General features: G+C 41.0%; 1 protein-coding gene across 1 annotated transcript in view; it reads left to right on the plus strand.

Annotated features, from left to right (window-relative positions):
* The window catches only part of LOC145404942 (uncharacterized), a 93,148-nt gene that overhangs the window by 77,547 nt on the left and 2,071 nt on the right, over positions 1-13,530 (plus strand). The window lies entirely within an intron of this gene.

The following is a 13,530-nucleotide window of genomic DNA, read 5'->3' on the forward strand; positions in this document are numbered from 1 at the left end:
AGTACAAGCAGAGGTGCACCTGATGCCATATACAAGAAGCAGGCCTAAAACCGCTTTTTTGATACGTAATAAACATGCTTGATTGTTTTTATTATTTTTCCTTGCAATTTTTGCATTAATCGTGGTTCTGATATTAATATATTGTATTTCTTTTTCAACACCCAGTTATTTCCTTTATATATATACGTACAGTACATGAGTCACATGTAAAATGTGCCAACAGTATATTAATTTTACTTCAAAACCTTAGCCAGTCATTAATTTTCTTTGTTATACTATTGTTTGGCATTCAGTTTTATACTAAAGATATATAACTATGTTGAAAAAGAAAACAACTGTTTATATTTTGTAGAACATTGTACTTTTCTGTTAATGATAATGGTAATTATGATAATAATAATAATAATAATAAGAGTAATAGTGGTAGTAGTTGTAGTAGTAATAATAATAATAATAATAATAATAATTATTATTATTATTATTATAAAATAATAATAATAATAATAATAATAATAATTATTATTATTATAATTATAATTATTATTATTATTATTATTATAAAATAATAATGATAATAATAATTATTATTATTATAATAATTATAATTATTATTATCATTATTATAAAATAATGATAAAAATAATAACAATGTTAATAATAATAATCTATCTATCTATCTATCTATAGCCCGACGCCCTAATCCCGCAAAGGGTGGCCGCAGACAAAACGCCTCCAAGTCACTCTGTCACCCACCATTTGACTCCCTCCCCCAACTCACCCCCTCCCTCATATACCTCTCAACTCCATCCCTCCACCTCATCCTCGGTCTACCCCTCCCTCTCCCTCCCTCCACCTCACCTACATACACCCTCTTAGTCAGTCTTTCATTCTCCATCCTCTCCACATGTCCAAACCACCTCAGTGTATTTCTCCTAATCATTTCAACCACATCCACATCTACCCCACAACGTTCCTTCACTTCTTCATTCGTCAACCTGTCCCTCCATGTCACTCCACATGCTCCTCTCAAGTAACTCATTTCCACTGCTCTCACTCTTGACTTGTTCCCCTCTTGCAAGGTCCACGCCTCGCTTCCATACGTCAGGGTAGGGATCACAATACCATCATGCAGTGACTTCTTAACTTCCATACTCACCTCCCTATTTCTCATCACTGCTTTCAGTGTGCCAACAACCTTCCTTCCCTGCTGTACCCTTTCACGTACTTCATCCCCCAAAGTTCCATCCTTACTCATCACACTACCCAAGTACTTGAATGCACTCACATTCTCCATATCCTCACCATCCAACCTCACTGCACACTCTAATCGAGTGTTGCCCCATGAGTAATGTGGGAGCCCGTATGCAAGTTGGTCCTGACATTTAAGATGAGAGTGATCAGCCTCAGCCATTCCTGAGTGGCACTACGTGAGCAAAAAACCCCAGCCACCCCCAAAATAATAATAATAATAATGATAATCATCATCATCATCAACATCCGGACCTCCTTTTCCACCCACGGGCAGGGTGAAGAGTAGCAATGTCCAGACAGCCCAAAATTGCCCAGTCCAATGGGCCACGCTTCCATTCACTCATCATTCAAGCCCCCGGAATCCTGACTCTATTGGATACGCCAAAAACATTCACCACGTTCTGTAGCTTCACATAATCGTATCCGACAGAGTCAATCCAGACGCTGCCACGTTAAAAAGGGGTACCAAAAATCCCTGATCATGCACTTCTCACAAAATTCATCCAGCCAGTTCGATCTCCTGTCAGTTCCCTAGCCTCACCGACTTCCAAACCTCTCTTCCTCACACATTCATCCACCATATCTCTCCACCTTCACCTTGGCCTACCTCGCCTCCTCCCTCCTTCAAATTCGCTCAGATATACCTTCTTCACCACTCTCTTGTTATCCATTCTCTCCACATGACCATACCATCTCAGTACACTCTCTTCAATTCTGGCGTCCACCGACTTTCTCACTCCGCATCTTTCACGAATCACATTATTTCGTATCCTATCCACCCTCTGTACTCCACATACATTCCTCAGCAGTCCCATCTCCACTGCTCTTACTCTTGACTTTTCATTTTCATGCCACACCGTTGTCTCACATCCATATGTTAAAGTTGGCACTAACACTCCTTCATGTAAGCCTCGTGCAGCTGCAACACTCAAGCCTCTGTTTCTTATCAAGGCCCTCATTGCACCAGCTACCTTTCTTCCTTGTGTCACTCTACTTTCAACTTCTTTTGCACATTTTCCTCTCTTTTCTATCACTGTACCCAAGTACTTGAACTCTCACCAATTCCTGTCTCTCTCCATTCACTGTTACATTGCACTTGGAGTCACCTTCTCTCTCAATAACCATCACTTTACTCTTTTCTACATTTACTCTCAAGGAACGACGCTTACAGACATCAACAAAACTCTGCACTAGCCTACCAAGTTCTTGTCCGGTACTTGCAAGCAGTACTGCAGCATCAGCATACAACAAATTTGAGATATTCCATCCATCACCATTCATTACCAGTGCCATCCCTCTCTCCATTACTCGTGTTTCCACTTCTCTCATCACCCCATCCATATATACATTGAACAATCATGGGGACATCACACAACCTTGTCGCACGCCCACACTGATAGTGAACCATTCACTTAGATGCCCATTAACCCTGACACATGCTTCACTACCATCATAAAATCTCTTGACGGCACCTAGCAGCTTACCCTCTACACAGTACATGCGCAAAACTTTCCACAATCCTTCTCTGTCCACTTTGTCATATGTTTTTTCCAGATCCATGAATGCCATGAACACCTTATGGTCCTTCTCACCAGCCTTTTCTGCTATCTGTCTCACTGCTAATATTTTGTCCACACATCCTCTGCCACTCCTAAAGCTACCCTGTTCATCACTCACTAGGACTTCTGATATCTCTGTTACTTTCTCTATAATAATTCTTCCATATACCTTCCCTACCACGCTCAGTAAGCTTATGCCACGATAATTCTTGCACTCACTTCGTTCACCTTTATTTTTGTACAGGGGTACAATCACAGCCTTTTTCCACTCTGCAGGCACAGTTTCACTCCTCCATGCCTTCTTACATATCTCCAACAAGCACTTCATTCCATTCTCTCCACTACATTTTAGCATCTCTGCATACACCTCATCAGCCCCAGCTGCTTACTAATAACAATAATAATAACTAGAGGTTCCCCCAAGGGGGGAATCACACCAGCCGTGAGCCGAAACACATCTAGCGCGGCCTGGAATATGACCATGATCTTGACCTACTTTCACTAAATCCGAAAGCGTGGGAGATTATCATCCCTACTTCACACTTGTATTATTTCGTAATGATATCTTGAGCGGTTGCGAAATTATCGCGCTAACAGACACACAGACAAACTGACAGACAAACGGAAAACAATACTCGTAGAAGATTTTCGCCTCTACTAACACCTGTAAAAATTTGTGATGATATCTTGACGTATTGCAAAGTTATAGTGGTAAGAGACAGACGGACCTCGACCAACTTTCACCAATTTCGAATTCGTAATCGTTTTTATTCCCTACTACACACCTCTAAAATTATGTGATGATATCTTAGCAGTTGCGAAATTATCGTGTTAACACACACACACACACACACACACACAAAATGAAAACATTTCCAGCTCTGCTATCGCTGCTAGTAATAATATTAATAATAATAACTAAAGACCTCCCAAGGGGGGAATCACACCAGCCGCTTGCCGATACATATCTAGCGCGGCTCGGAATATGACCTTGACCTTGACCTACTTTCTCCAATTTCGAAGTTGTAGGAGATTTTCATCCGTACTACACACCTGTAAAATTTTGTGATATCTTGAGCGGTTGTGAAGACAGACAGACCTTGACCCACTGTACTTTCACCAATTTCGAACTCGTGATTGCCTTTTTCCCCTACTACGCACCTGTAAAATGTTATGATAATATCTTGAGCGGTTGCGAAGTTATCATTCTGACACACACACACACACACACACACACACACACACACGCACACACACACACACACACAGAGGGAGTCATCCGAGGCAGACGTCCGACATCGGCGCTCCGTACCGAACCAACACGGCCAGTGGCATTACCTAAATTAGTATCTTTGTATGAGTCAAGCTCTGTACCAAGTGAGACTAAATGATTTTTCATTATTGAAAGGAAAAAAATAATAAGTTTAAACAAGACTTGTTCAAACAAAAGAAAGAAGAACCAAGAGCTAAAAATGCGCTGAGTCAGCTGGGTTTGTTTAGACTACAGCAACATGGGGAAAGTGTACGTACCCTGTAAGTACATACTCTGTTATTTTAGTATTGCAAAATGGATACATACTTTAGTAAAACAAATTTGGAAAAAAAAAAAAAAAAAAAAGGGATAAAAGTAAAAAGCAAAATGATGATTTCTACCAAGAACTGGTTGAAGTGGAGACTCACAATAGACTGGTTGAACGTGTACACAAACTAGAAATGGCTTTCAAAAATGAAATTGATGAAATAAAGAAGCAAATGCACTTGCAAAAGGAAGAGATAGAAAAACTAGGAAGGGAGGCCAATAAGAAAGACACAGCCATCAGTGAACTAACAGTGGAATTGAGTACGCTTAGGAAGAAAGTGAGTGAAATGGCAAGTACAGTAGTCAATCACGAGAGTGTTATGGAAGAGTTAAAAAATGACACAGAGACAATTAGGGAAGCAAGCAGTCTTATGGATCAGAGCAGTGATACTGAGGAGAAGATAACACAGGTGAATGAAGCTGTGCAAAGCTATAAAAATGATGTAGAAACCACGTATGCTGAAATGGTGAAAGTAAAGAAAGACTTTGAAACAAGGGTGGAGGAAAAATGCATTAAAAAGGAAGTGAAAAGAATAATCCAAAACAATCCAAAGTTAGTCAGAGATTCAGTAGAGATAAACAAATCTATAGTAATCACTGGTATAGAAGAGGAAGAAATAAAAAACAAGATCACAAGAGACAAAAAGGAGATGGCAAATGTAATGAGCTTACTGAAAGATGTATCAGAGGAAATCTGTAGTAAAGACATAGAGGAATACAAAAGGTTAGGGAAATACGAGAAAGGCAAGACAAGACCTCTAAAGGTGACTTTCCAGAGTGTAAACACTGTGGAAGAGATACTAAAAAATGCAAAGAATCTTATGGAAAAAAAGGAGTTCAAAACTGTATGGATAAAAAGATGCCTAACACAAGAGGAACTGGAATTACTGAAAGAGAAAAGAGAGGAAGCAAAAACAAAAAATGAGGGAAGATCAGAAGAGAAGAAGAAATTTTTTTACAAAGTAATAGGATTGCAGGTACGAAAGTGGTACACAAACAGGATGGAAGAAAAAGGAGGAAGGTAGTAGAACCATGTCATGACAAGTATATAAACAAGATGATAAAGTTGATGTACTCAAATGTGGATGGAATGGTATATAAATTACTAGAGATGAATGATTATGTCAGAGAAAATGAACCACAAATAATATGCCTAACTGAAACAAAATTAACACCAAGGATATCCAATGACATACTAAACTTAGAGGAATACAATATATGGAGAAGAGACAGAAATTTAAAAAAAGGAGGAGGAATTATAATATTAACTAAGAAAAATATAAAAGTCAATGAAATAAAACTAGATATACCATCACAAGTAGAACTGATTGCAGTAGAGATCAACACATCTGAAGGTAAAGTAATTGTAGCCAATTTGTACATGCCACCCAGATCAAACACATGGGAAAGAGACGAATATGAGGACCTGGCAGAGAGTACAATCCAGAGTATAAGATCATTACTACATAAAATGGAAGAGAAATCGGAAAGAATTATACTAACTGGGGATTTCAATACAAATATTAATTGGAATACTCTAGATATAATTAGCCAAGAAAGCTGTTGGGACCAAAAGCTCCTGGATCTCGTACAAGAGTTTTTCCTAACGCAACATGTGAGGGAAACCACCAGAAAAAGAGGACTTGATGTACCTTCAGTGCTAGATCTAATATTTACTAGGCAAGAAAATGATATTGACAGTTTAATATATCACCCTCCACTCGGCAAAAGCGATCATACAGTACTAAATTATAACTTCAGGGTAGCATATGACATAGTAAACAGCAATGACAGTTACAAAAAGAGCCTAAACTATAAAAAGGGAAATTATCAAGACCTAAAGAAGTATTTCTTAGAAGTTGATTGGGAAAATGAGCTTAGAGGACAAGATTTAAATGCTGTATATAAAAAATTTTGTGAATTTTATGAAATAGGAGTCCAGAAGTACATCCCACAACAGAAATAAGCAGATAAGAAAATACAGAAATTGTAATGCTGAGTAGAATTTGGCTCGACTTCTCGTCCCAAATCAACTCAACACGGAGCGGGGTCCTCTTTCGAGACCGGAGCTAGTGCAATGAAGAGAGGCAGGACATAAAAACCTTCGGCAACACCATGCACGTGTATTATTTCAGTCAGACACAAGACGTTTCAGTAGACATTACATCACAATATAGAGCAATACAAAACCTAATCTAAAATATTGTGTATCTCGCAGGATACTAGCTTCCTAGATATTAATGACAATACAACAAATCTTAGTACTAGGAGTACAGTAAATACCCGTGCGCGCGGAGCGCGTGAGGGGAGAAGGGGGGGGGTTTGTGATCTACCAGGAGGGGGGGGAAGTAGGGAGACACGGAGAGTGACTTAGAACGGCGATGGGGAAGTTATGGTAATATTTAATGAGGCCCGATATTAGCAAGGGAGTTTAGGTGTTTTCTGTTGGCAAGAATTCTTTGACAATTAACTCTGGTTCTTATTTGGACTTTAAGAGTGGGGGTGAGGAATGGAGAGAGTTTTTAGGGATAGCGTGCGGAGCAGGGGAATATAGTTATTACTCGCTGTCCTCGTTGTTTTGGTGACACTAGGTTTCTGTCGGCACAACTTTTATATTACACATCTCCCCGGTATGTTATGTAGACTCGCACTTCCCAACGCGTAACAAAGTCGGAACCCTCGTAAATTCTATTCCACTATATTACTCAGAGCTTAGCCAATAGCACTCCAATAATGTGTTAGTCTTTCTTCCGGCTCTAGAGAGAAGTCCTTAGAAAACTTCGGGATGACACTCGCACATATTTTCACTTGAGGTCTCTACCCACATTCTCGCCCTTTAACGGAGTATTATGTCCTGGTTTACCCCAATGGAAATTACATGAAATTACTGCACTAGTCTTATTCTAAGAGGAAAGGAATCACACTTAACCTACTTCACGATTATTACAGGATCACTCGTATTCCTCGTGGAGAGAAACACGGTTACCTCAGTGATGATCCGGTCGGACTGAGGGCGTCGTCAGGGTAGGGCGAGCCGGGAGGGCACGGGGCGACTCGCTAGGGCGTCCTCTCACGTCCGGGGGTTTCCGGACTGGGCTCCGGTGTAAGGCCCTTGGGACTGGGGCTGAAGAGGGCTAGGAACCTCTGGGTCAGGTCCCGGTGTCGCGGGGGCGTGGTGAGGTCTCGCCCGGGTGTCCTAGGGCGGGCCGGAAGAGGCAACGGACTGCGGTCTCCTATGAGCAGGGGCGTTGACAGGGGAGGACTGCGGCAGCGGCTGTCACGGGGGCCCGACAGGTGGGTCTTCTCAAGGGCCTCGCGCAGGGAACAGAGGCCAGGGGAAACAGGGAGGTCTTTCCTCCTTACTATACCCTGGGAGCGACCATTGATCGTCTCTACCGGAGTGCTGAGGGAGCGACCGTGGATCGTCTCTACCTGAGCTTTCAGGGAGCGACCATTGATCGTCTCTTCCTGATTTTTATGGGAGCGACCATAGATCGTCTCTACCTTGTTTTTATGGGAGCGATCATTGATCGTCTCTACCGGAGTGCTGAGGGAGCGACCGTTGATCGTCTCTACCTGATTTTTATGCGAGCGACCATTGATCGTCTCTACCTGATTTTTATGCGAGCGACCATAGATCGTCTCTATCTTTTTTTTATGGGAGCGACCATTGATCGTCTCTACCGGAGTGCTGAGGGAGCGACCGTCGATTGTCTCTACCTGAGCTTTCAGGGAGCGACCATTGATCGTCTCTACCTGATTTTTATGGGAGCGACCATAGATCGTCTCTACCTTGTTTTTATGGGAGCGACCATTGATCGTCTCTACCGGGTTTTGATGGGAGCGACCATAGATCGTCTCTACCTTGACACTATTAGAGCGACCATAGATCGTCTCTACCTTAGGGGCGCTGCCTGGAATATAGGTTCTGACTCCACCCCTAGCTAACTCGGTGATTCCGCCACGCGAAGGTAATGTCTTTCGCCTACGGTGGCGGCGGCGTGGTGGTTGAATGTCACAGGGGCGCACGGCCCGGGCTGACATGCGTCGTTGTTGCCCGGAATGGTGGTGGCTAGTGGCGGCTACCCCGTGGGGTCCGAGTGGGGGTGTCGGCATTCTCGTGGGCGAACTCCGTTGTTTCTGGTTCGCCTCGTTGTCGGGGATACTATGGTATTCTCCGGAATATTCCGGAGTACCGTATGTGTGTCTGTTAAAGCCACGCATTTCAGAAATGGTTCAATACAGAATGTAAAAAATCAAAAGAAAGAAGAGATTTGTTGTGGAATAGATACAGAAGACACAATAGTGAAAGGGCGTATAATAATTACAAACAGGCAAGAAACGACTATACAGGAATAAGGAGGGAAGCCCAAAAACAGTTTGAGGAGGATATAATAAATAAAAGTAGTGATCAACCAAAGCTATTTTACAGCTATATCAGAAGCAAAACCAAAGTAAAAGATATAATACAATCCATTACGGACGAGGGAATCACTTATACACAAGAGAAAGATATCTGTGAAGCACTAAATAAGAATTTCCAATTAGTTTTTACAGAAGAAAAAATTTTTGAGAGGGACTATGTGGAACACGCATGTCCACACATACTACCAGATATACAAATAGCAGAAAAAGTAATACAGGAGGAGTTAAGTAGATTAGACAGAGGAAAAGCAAGTGGTCCTGATGAAATTTCATGTTGGGTATTACGAGAATGTGCCAAGGAGTTAGGTAAACCATTATTTATAATTTTCAAGAAATCCTTGAGTCAAGGTAAACTACCTGATATTTGGAAAAAAGCAAATATTGTCCCCTTATTCAAGAAAGGAAATAGACAAAATCCACTCAACTACCGACCAGTATCACTGACCAGTGTTGTAAGCAAGGTATTAGAAAAGCTTATAAGAAAAGCTTGGGTAAATCATCTAGAAGAACACAGTATGATAACAGAAAGACAGTTTGGTTTCAGAAAAGGAAAATCATGTGTTACTAATCTGTTGAGCTACTATGACAGAGTAACAAACACAATACAGGAAAGGGAAGGATGGGTGGACAGTATCTATTTAGATTTCAAGAAAGCTTTTGACACAGTACCACACCAAAGACTTTTATGGAAACTGTACCATCAAGGAGGAATTCGAGGCAAACTGTTTTGTTGGATGCAAGACTTTCTCATAAAAAAGAGAAATGAGGACAGTACTAAGAGGAAACTGCTCATCATGGAAAGAAGTGACTAGTGGAGTACCACAGGGTTCAGTGCTGGCACCAATCATGTTTTTAGTGTATATAAATGATATAAACAGTAACACTGGAAATGAGAGCTATCTGAATATGTTTGCAGATGATGCAAAAATGCAAAGGAGAATTACTAACACAGACTCTTGTAAAGAGCTACAAGAAGAATTAAATAAACTTCATGAATGGAGTAGTACGTGGCAAATGGAATTCAGTGTGGACAAGTGTCATGTAATCAAGTTTGGTAAAAGTGGAAAAAGACCTGATTGGGATTATAAGTTAGGAAATAAAACCCTATACACATCAGAAAGAGAGAAAGACCTAGGTGTGATTATCAATAACAGACTATCTCCGGCTGACCACATCAGCGAGAAGGTACGGAACATGTATACGCTGCTTGCAAATATGAGAATAGCATTCACATACATAATTGAAGACATGCTAAGAAGGATAATAACATCATTCATTAGACCAACCCTGGAATATGCATCAGTAGTCTGGAGTCCTCATCTCAAAAAGCATATAGACAAGATTGAAAAAGTTCAAAGGGCTGCTACAAGATGGATACCAAGCTTAAGGGATCTAAGCTACGAAGAAAGACTAAATAAACTGAATCTACCAACACTACAGGAGAGAAGGAAAAGAGGTGACATGATAATGCTATATAAGTGCATATCAGGGAAGGGGAAAATAGACATAAATGATTACTTAACATATGGAGAAGCATCAGCAAGAGGACACTGCAAAAAACTGCATAAGAAGAGAGGTGATAAAGACGTAAGGAAATTCAGTTTCCCAAACAGAGCAATTGATCAATGGAATGCACTACCGAATGAAATAGTGTGTGCCAAAACAATTCACAAATTTAAGGATATGTTTTTTTTTTTTTTTTAAATAACAGAACGGAGGAAGGAAAAACAAATGGGGAAAAAAAAATAATCCATACACCAGAGTACTGGTGTCCTCTGTTCATAAAATTTCTGTAACAGTTAGACTTGAACAGTTGTAGGTTGAAATTTGGAGGAAAACAACTCTGGGGAAGCGAGTTCCAGAGAGATGCAGTTCGGGGAATGAAAGAATTCTGATAGGCAGAAGTTCTGCAATATGGCTGAGTGACATTCCGGTCATGAGCGCTACCAGATGCCCGTGTAGCACGAGGGAAGGCATGGAGAGGTGGCACCATGGATGCGACTTCGTCTGACATTTGTCAAAGAAATATCTGTAAAATAATGCAAGGGAGGCAACATTCCTTCTTACTTGCAGGGGAGGTAGTTTATATGTAATGGCAGGGTTGTTAATGATTCTAACAGCTTTATTCTGAATTTTGTCTAGTTGTCTTAATGCAACCTCTCCACAACCATTCCACAAGGGTGAGCAATATTCAAGCTGAGAGCACACATGACTCTTATGAATTATAGCTAACTGCTCATCGGCGAAGAAGTTACGGACTCTGTACAATAATCCAAGTTTCTTTGAGGCGGTTTTAGCAAGTGATCTGACATGAGAGGTCCAGCTGAGGGCACTGTTAAGTGAGACACCAAGAATTTCAATATTTTTGGAGATGGGAATATTAGTAGCACTGAAGGTAATGTACGAATCTGGTAATATCTGTCTATTAGTAAACTGCATATAATTAGTTTTACTAGCATTAAAAGAGACAAGGTTGTTTTGTCCCCATTCACTGATTGTAGATAGATCTTTATTTATGGAGATGGCTGTACTGAGTTGAGAGGTAGAGATATTAGACTTTGTAAATGGATGTCTGAGTGTGAATGAACTATGTAGTGTTGAGTCATCTGCATATGAGTGAATGGGACTGTGAGTGACAGATAAGAGATCATTAATATGAACCAGAAATAGGATTGGCGCCAGAACTGATCCCTGCGGCACGCCGGCGTTAATTGAGTGGAAATTCGAATATACATCATCTACTTTTACTCTTATTTTCCTGTCACTAAGGTAAGAAGAAATCAAAGGAACAAAAGACGTTAGTCCATAGCAAGGGAGTTTGGACAGCAGGGAACGGTGCCATACTCTGTCGAAAGCTTTAGAGATATCAAGAGCTACTGCATGAGTTTCTCCAAAAAGATCAATTGATTGATGGATGGTATGAGTTAAGAGATTGAGTATGTCAATGGTGGATCTTTCGTGGCGAAAACCGTATTGTCTATCACTAATTAAGTTGTTGGATTCAAGATGTTTAACAATATGCTTATTCATTAAAGTTTCAAATACCTTACCAAGAGAAGATGTGACAGCTATTGGTCTGTAACTGGAGGGGTCAGACGAACTTCCTTTCTTCGGAACTGGGTGGATATTGGCTTCTTTCCATGAATTTGAGAGTAAAGAAGTACGTATGCATAGTCTGAATAATTTAGCTAGGACAGAGGCAAGTTCAGGGGAACACTTTTTCAAAACAATTGGCGGAATTCCATCTGGGCCTGGAGCTTTGTTGGTAGGTAAATTGTCTAGGATGGATTTTACGAATCTTGTCTGTATTTTAAGTGGGGCAATTTCGGGAGAATCAACTTCCAGTACTGAGACATTCTGGCTGGTATCATCTATGGTAGAGTTTCTTGCAGAGGTACTAGCAAAGATATCTGCTTTCCCACGTGGGTCATTTGTAATATTGCCATCTGAAGATTTTAGTGGGGGAATGGAAGATGACTTGTTAAAGTTATTATTGAAAGAATTAAGAGTTGAATCTGAGTGTGAAATGGAGGGAGAGTAAGAAATTGTTTTGGAAGGAGGTAAAGAAAGTAAGGCAGTGTGAAAGGGGAAATAGTAGGGAAGTGAAAGATAGGAATAATAGATTGTTGGTGGAGAAGAGAGAGAAATTGAGGAGATGGAAGGAGCACTTTGAGGATTTGTTGAATGTAGAGAGTGAGAGCAGTGTGAGTATAAGTGGTTGGGGAATGGCTGGGAGAAGAAGAGATGAGAGGAGGGAGGAAGAGATCAGTAGGTCGGAAGTAGTGGAAGCGATGAAGAAGATTAAGCTGGGAAAGGCCCCAGGAATTGATGGAGTGTGTGGTGAAATGCTTAGGTATGGGGGTGAGATTGTTGTGGAGTGGATACGGAAGTTGTGTAGATTGGCTTGGGAAGAGGGAAGGGTTCCAGAGGACTGGAAATCAGGTATAATTGTTCCTCTGTACAAAGGAAAAGGGGAGAGAGAAGTATGTGGTAACCATAGGGGTATTTGCCTTCTTAGTGTGACTGGTAAAATATATGGTAGAATACTCATTGATAGGGTTAGGCATATGACAGAGGAGCTAGTTGGAGAAGAACAAGGGGGATTTAGGAAGGGAAAAGGGTGTGTAGATCAGATATTTGTTCTAAGATGTTTAGTGGAGAAGTATCTAGAGAAGGGAAGGAAAGTGTACGCTGCCTTCATGGACTTAGAGAAAGCTTATGACAGAATAGATAGGAAAGGTATGTGGAAGGTATTAAGAATATATGGAGTGGAGGGGAAATTGTTGAGTGCTGTGAAGAGTATGTACGAGGGAGCTAGGGCTACGGTGCGAGTGGATGCTGAGCTGAGTGAGTTCTTTGATCTCAGTGTGGGACTGAAACAGGGGTGTGTAATGTCTCCATGGCTGTTTAATATATATATGGATGGGGTCGTAAAGGAGGTACAAGGTAGGGCAGTGGATGTGGGGGTGGCCCTAATGAATGAGGGTGAGATTTGGAAGCTTCCGGTGTTGCTGTTTGCTGATGATACAGTATTGTTGAGTGAAGATGAATGGGAGTTGCAAGGTTTGGTGAATGAATTTGGGACAGTGTGTAGGAGGAGGAAGCTGAAAGTTAATGTAAACAAAAGTAAAGTTATGGTGTTTGAGAGGAATGAAGTCACGGAGTGTGCAGTGAGGTTGGATGGTGAGGATATGGAGAATGTGAGTGTATTCAAGT

The sequence above is a fragment of the Coenobita brevimanus genome, chromosome 65 (genome assembly GCF_032717465.1).
Source record: "Coenobita brevimanus isolate Jiangsu-jjx chromosome 65, ASM3271746v2, whole genome shotgun sequence".
Lineage (NCBI taxonomy): Eukaryota > Metazoa > Arthropoda > Malacostraca > Decapoda > Coenobitidae > Coenobita > Coenobita brevimanus.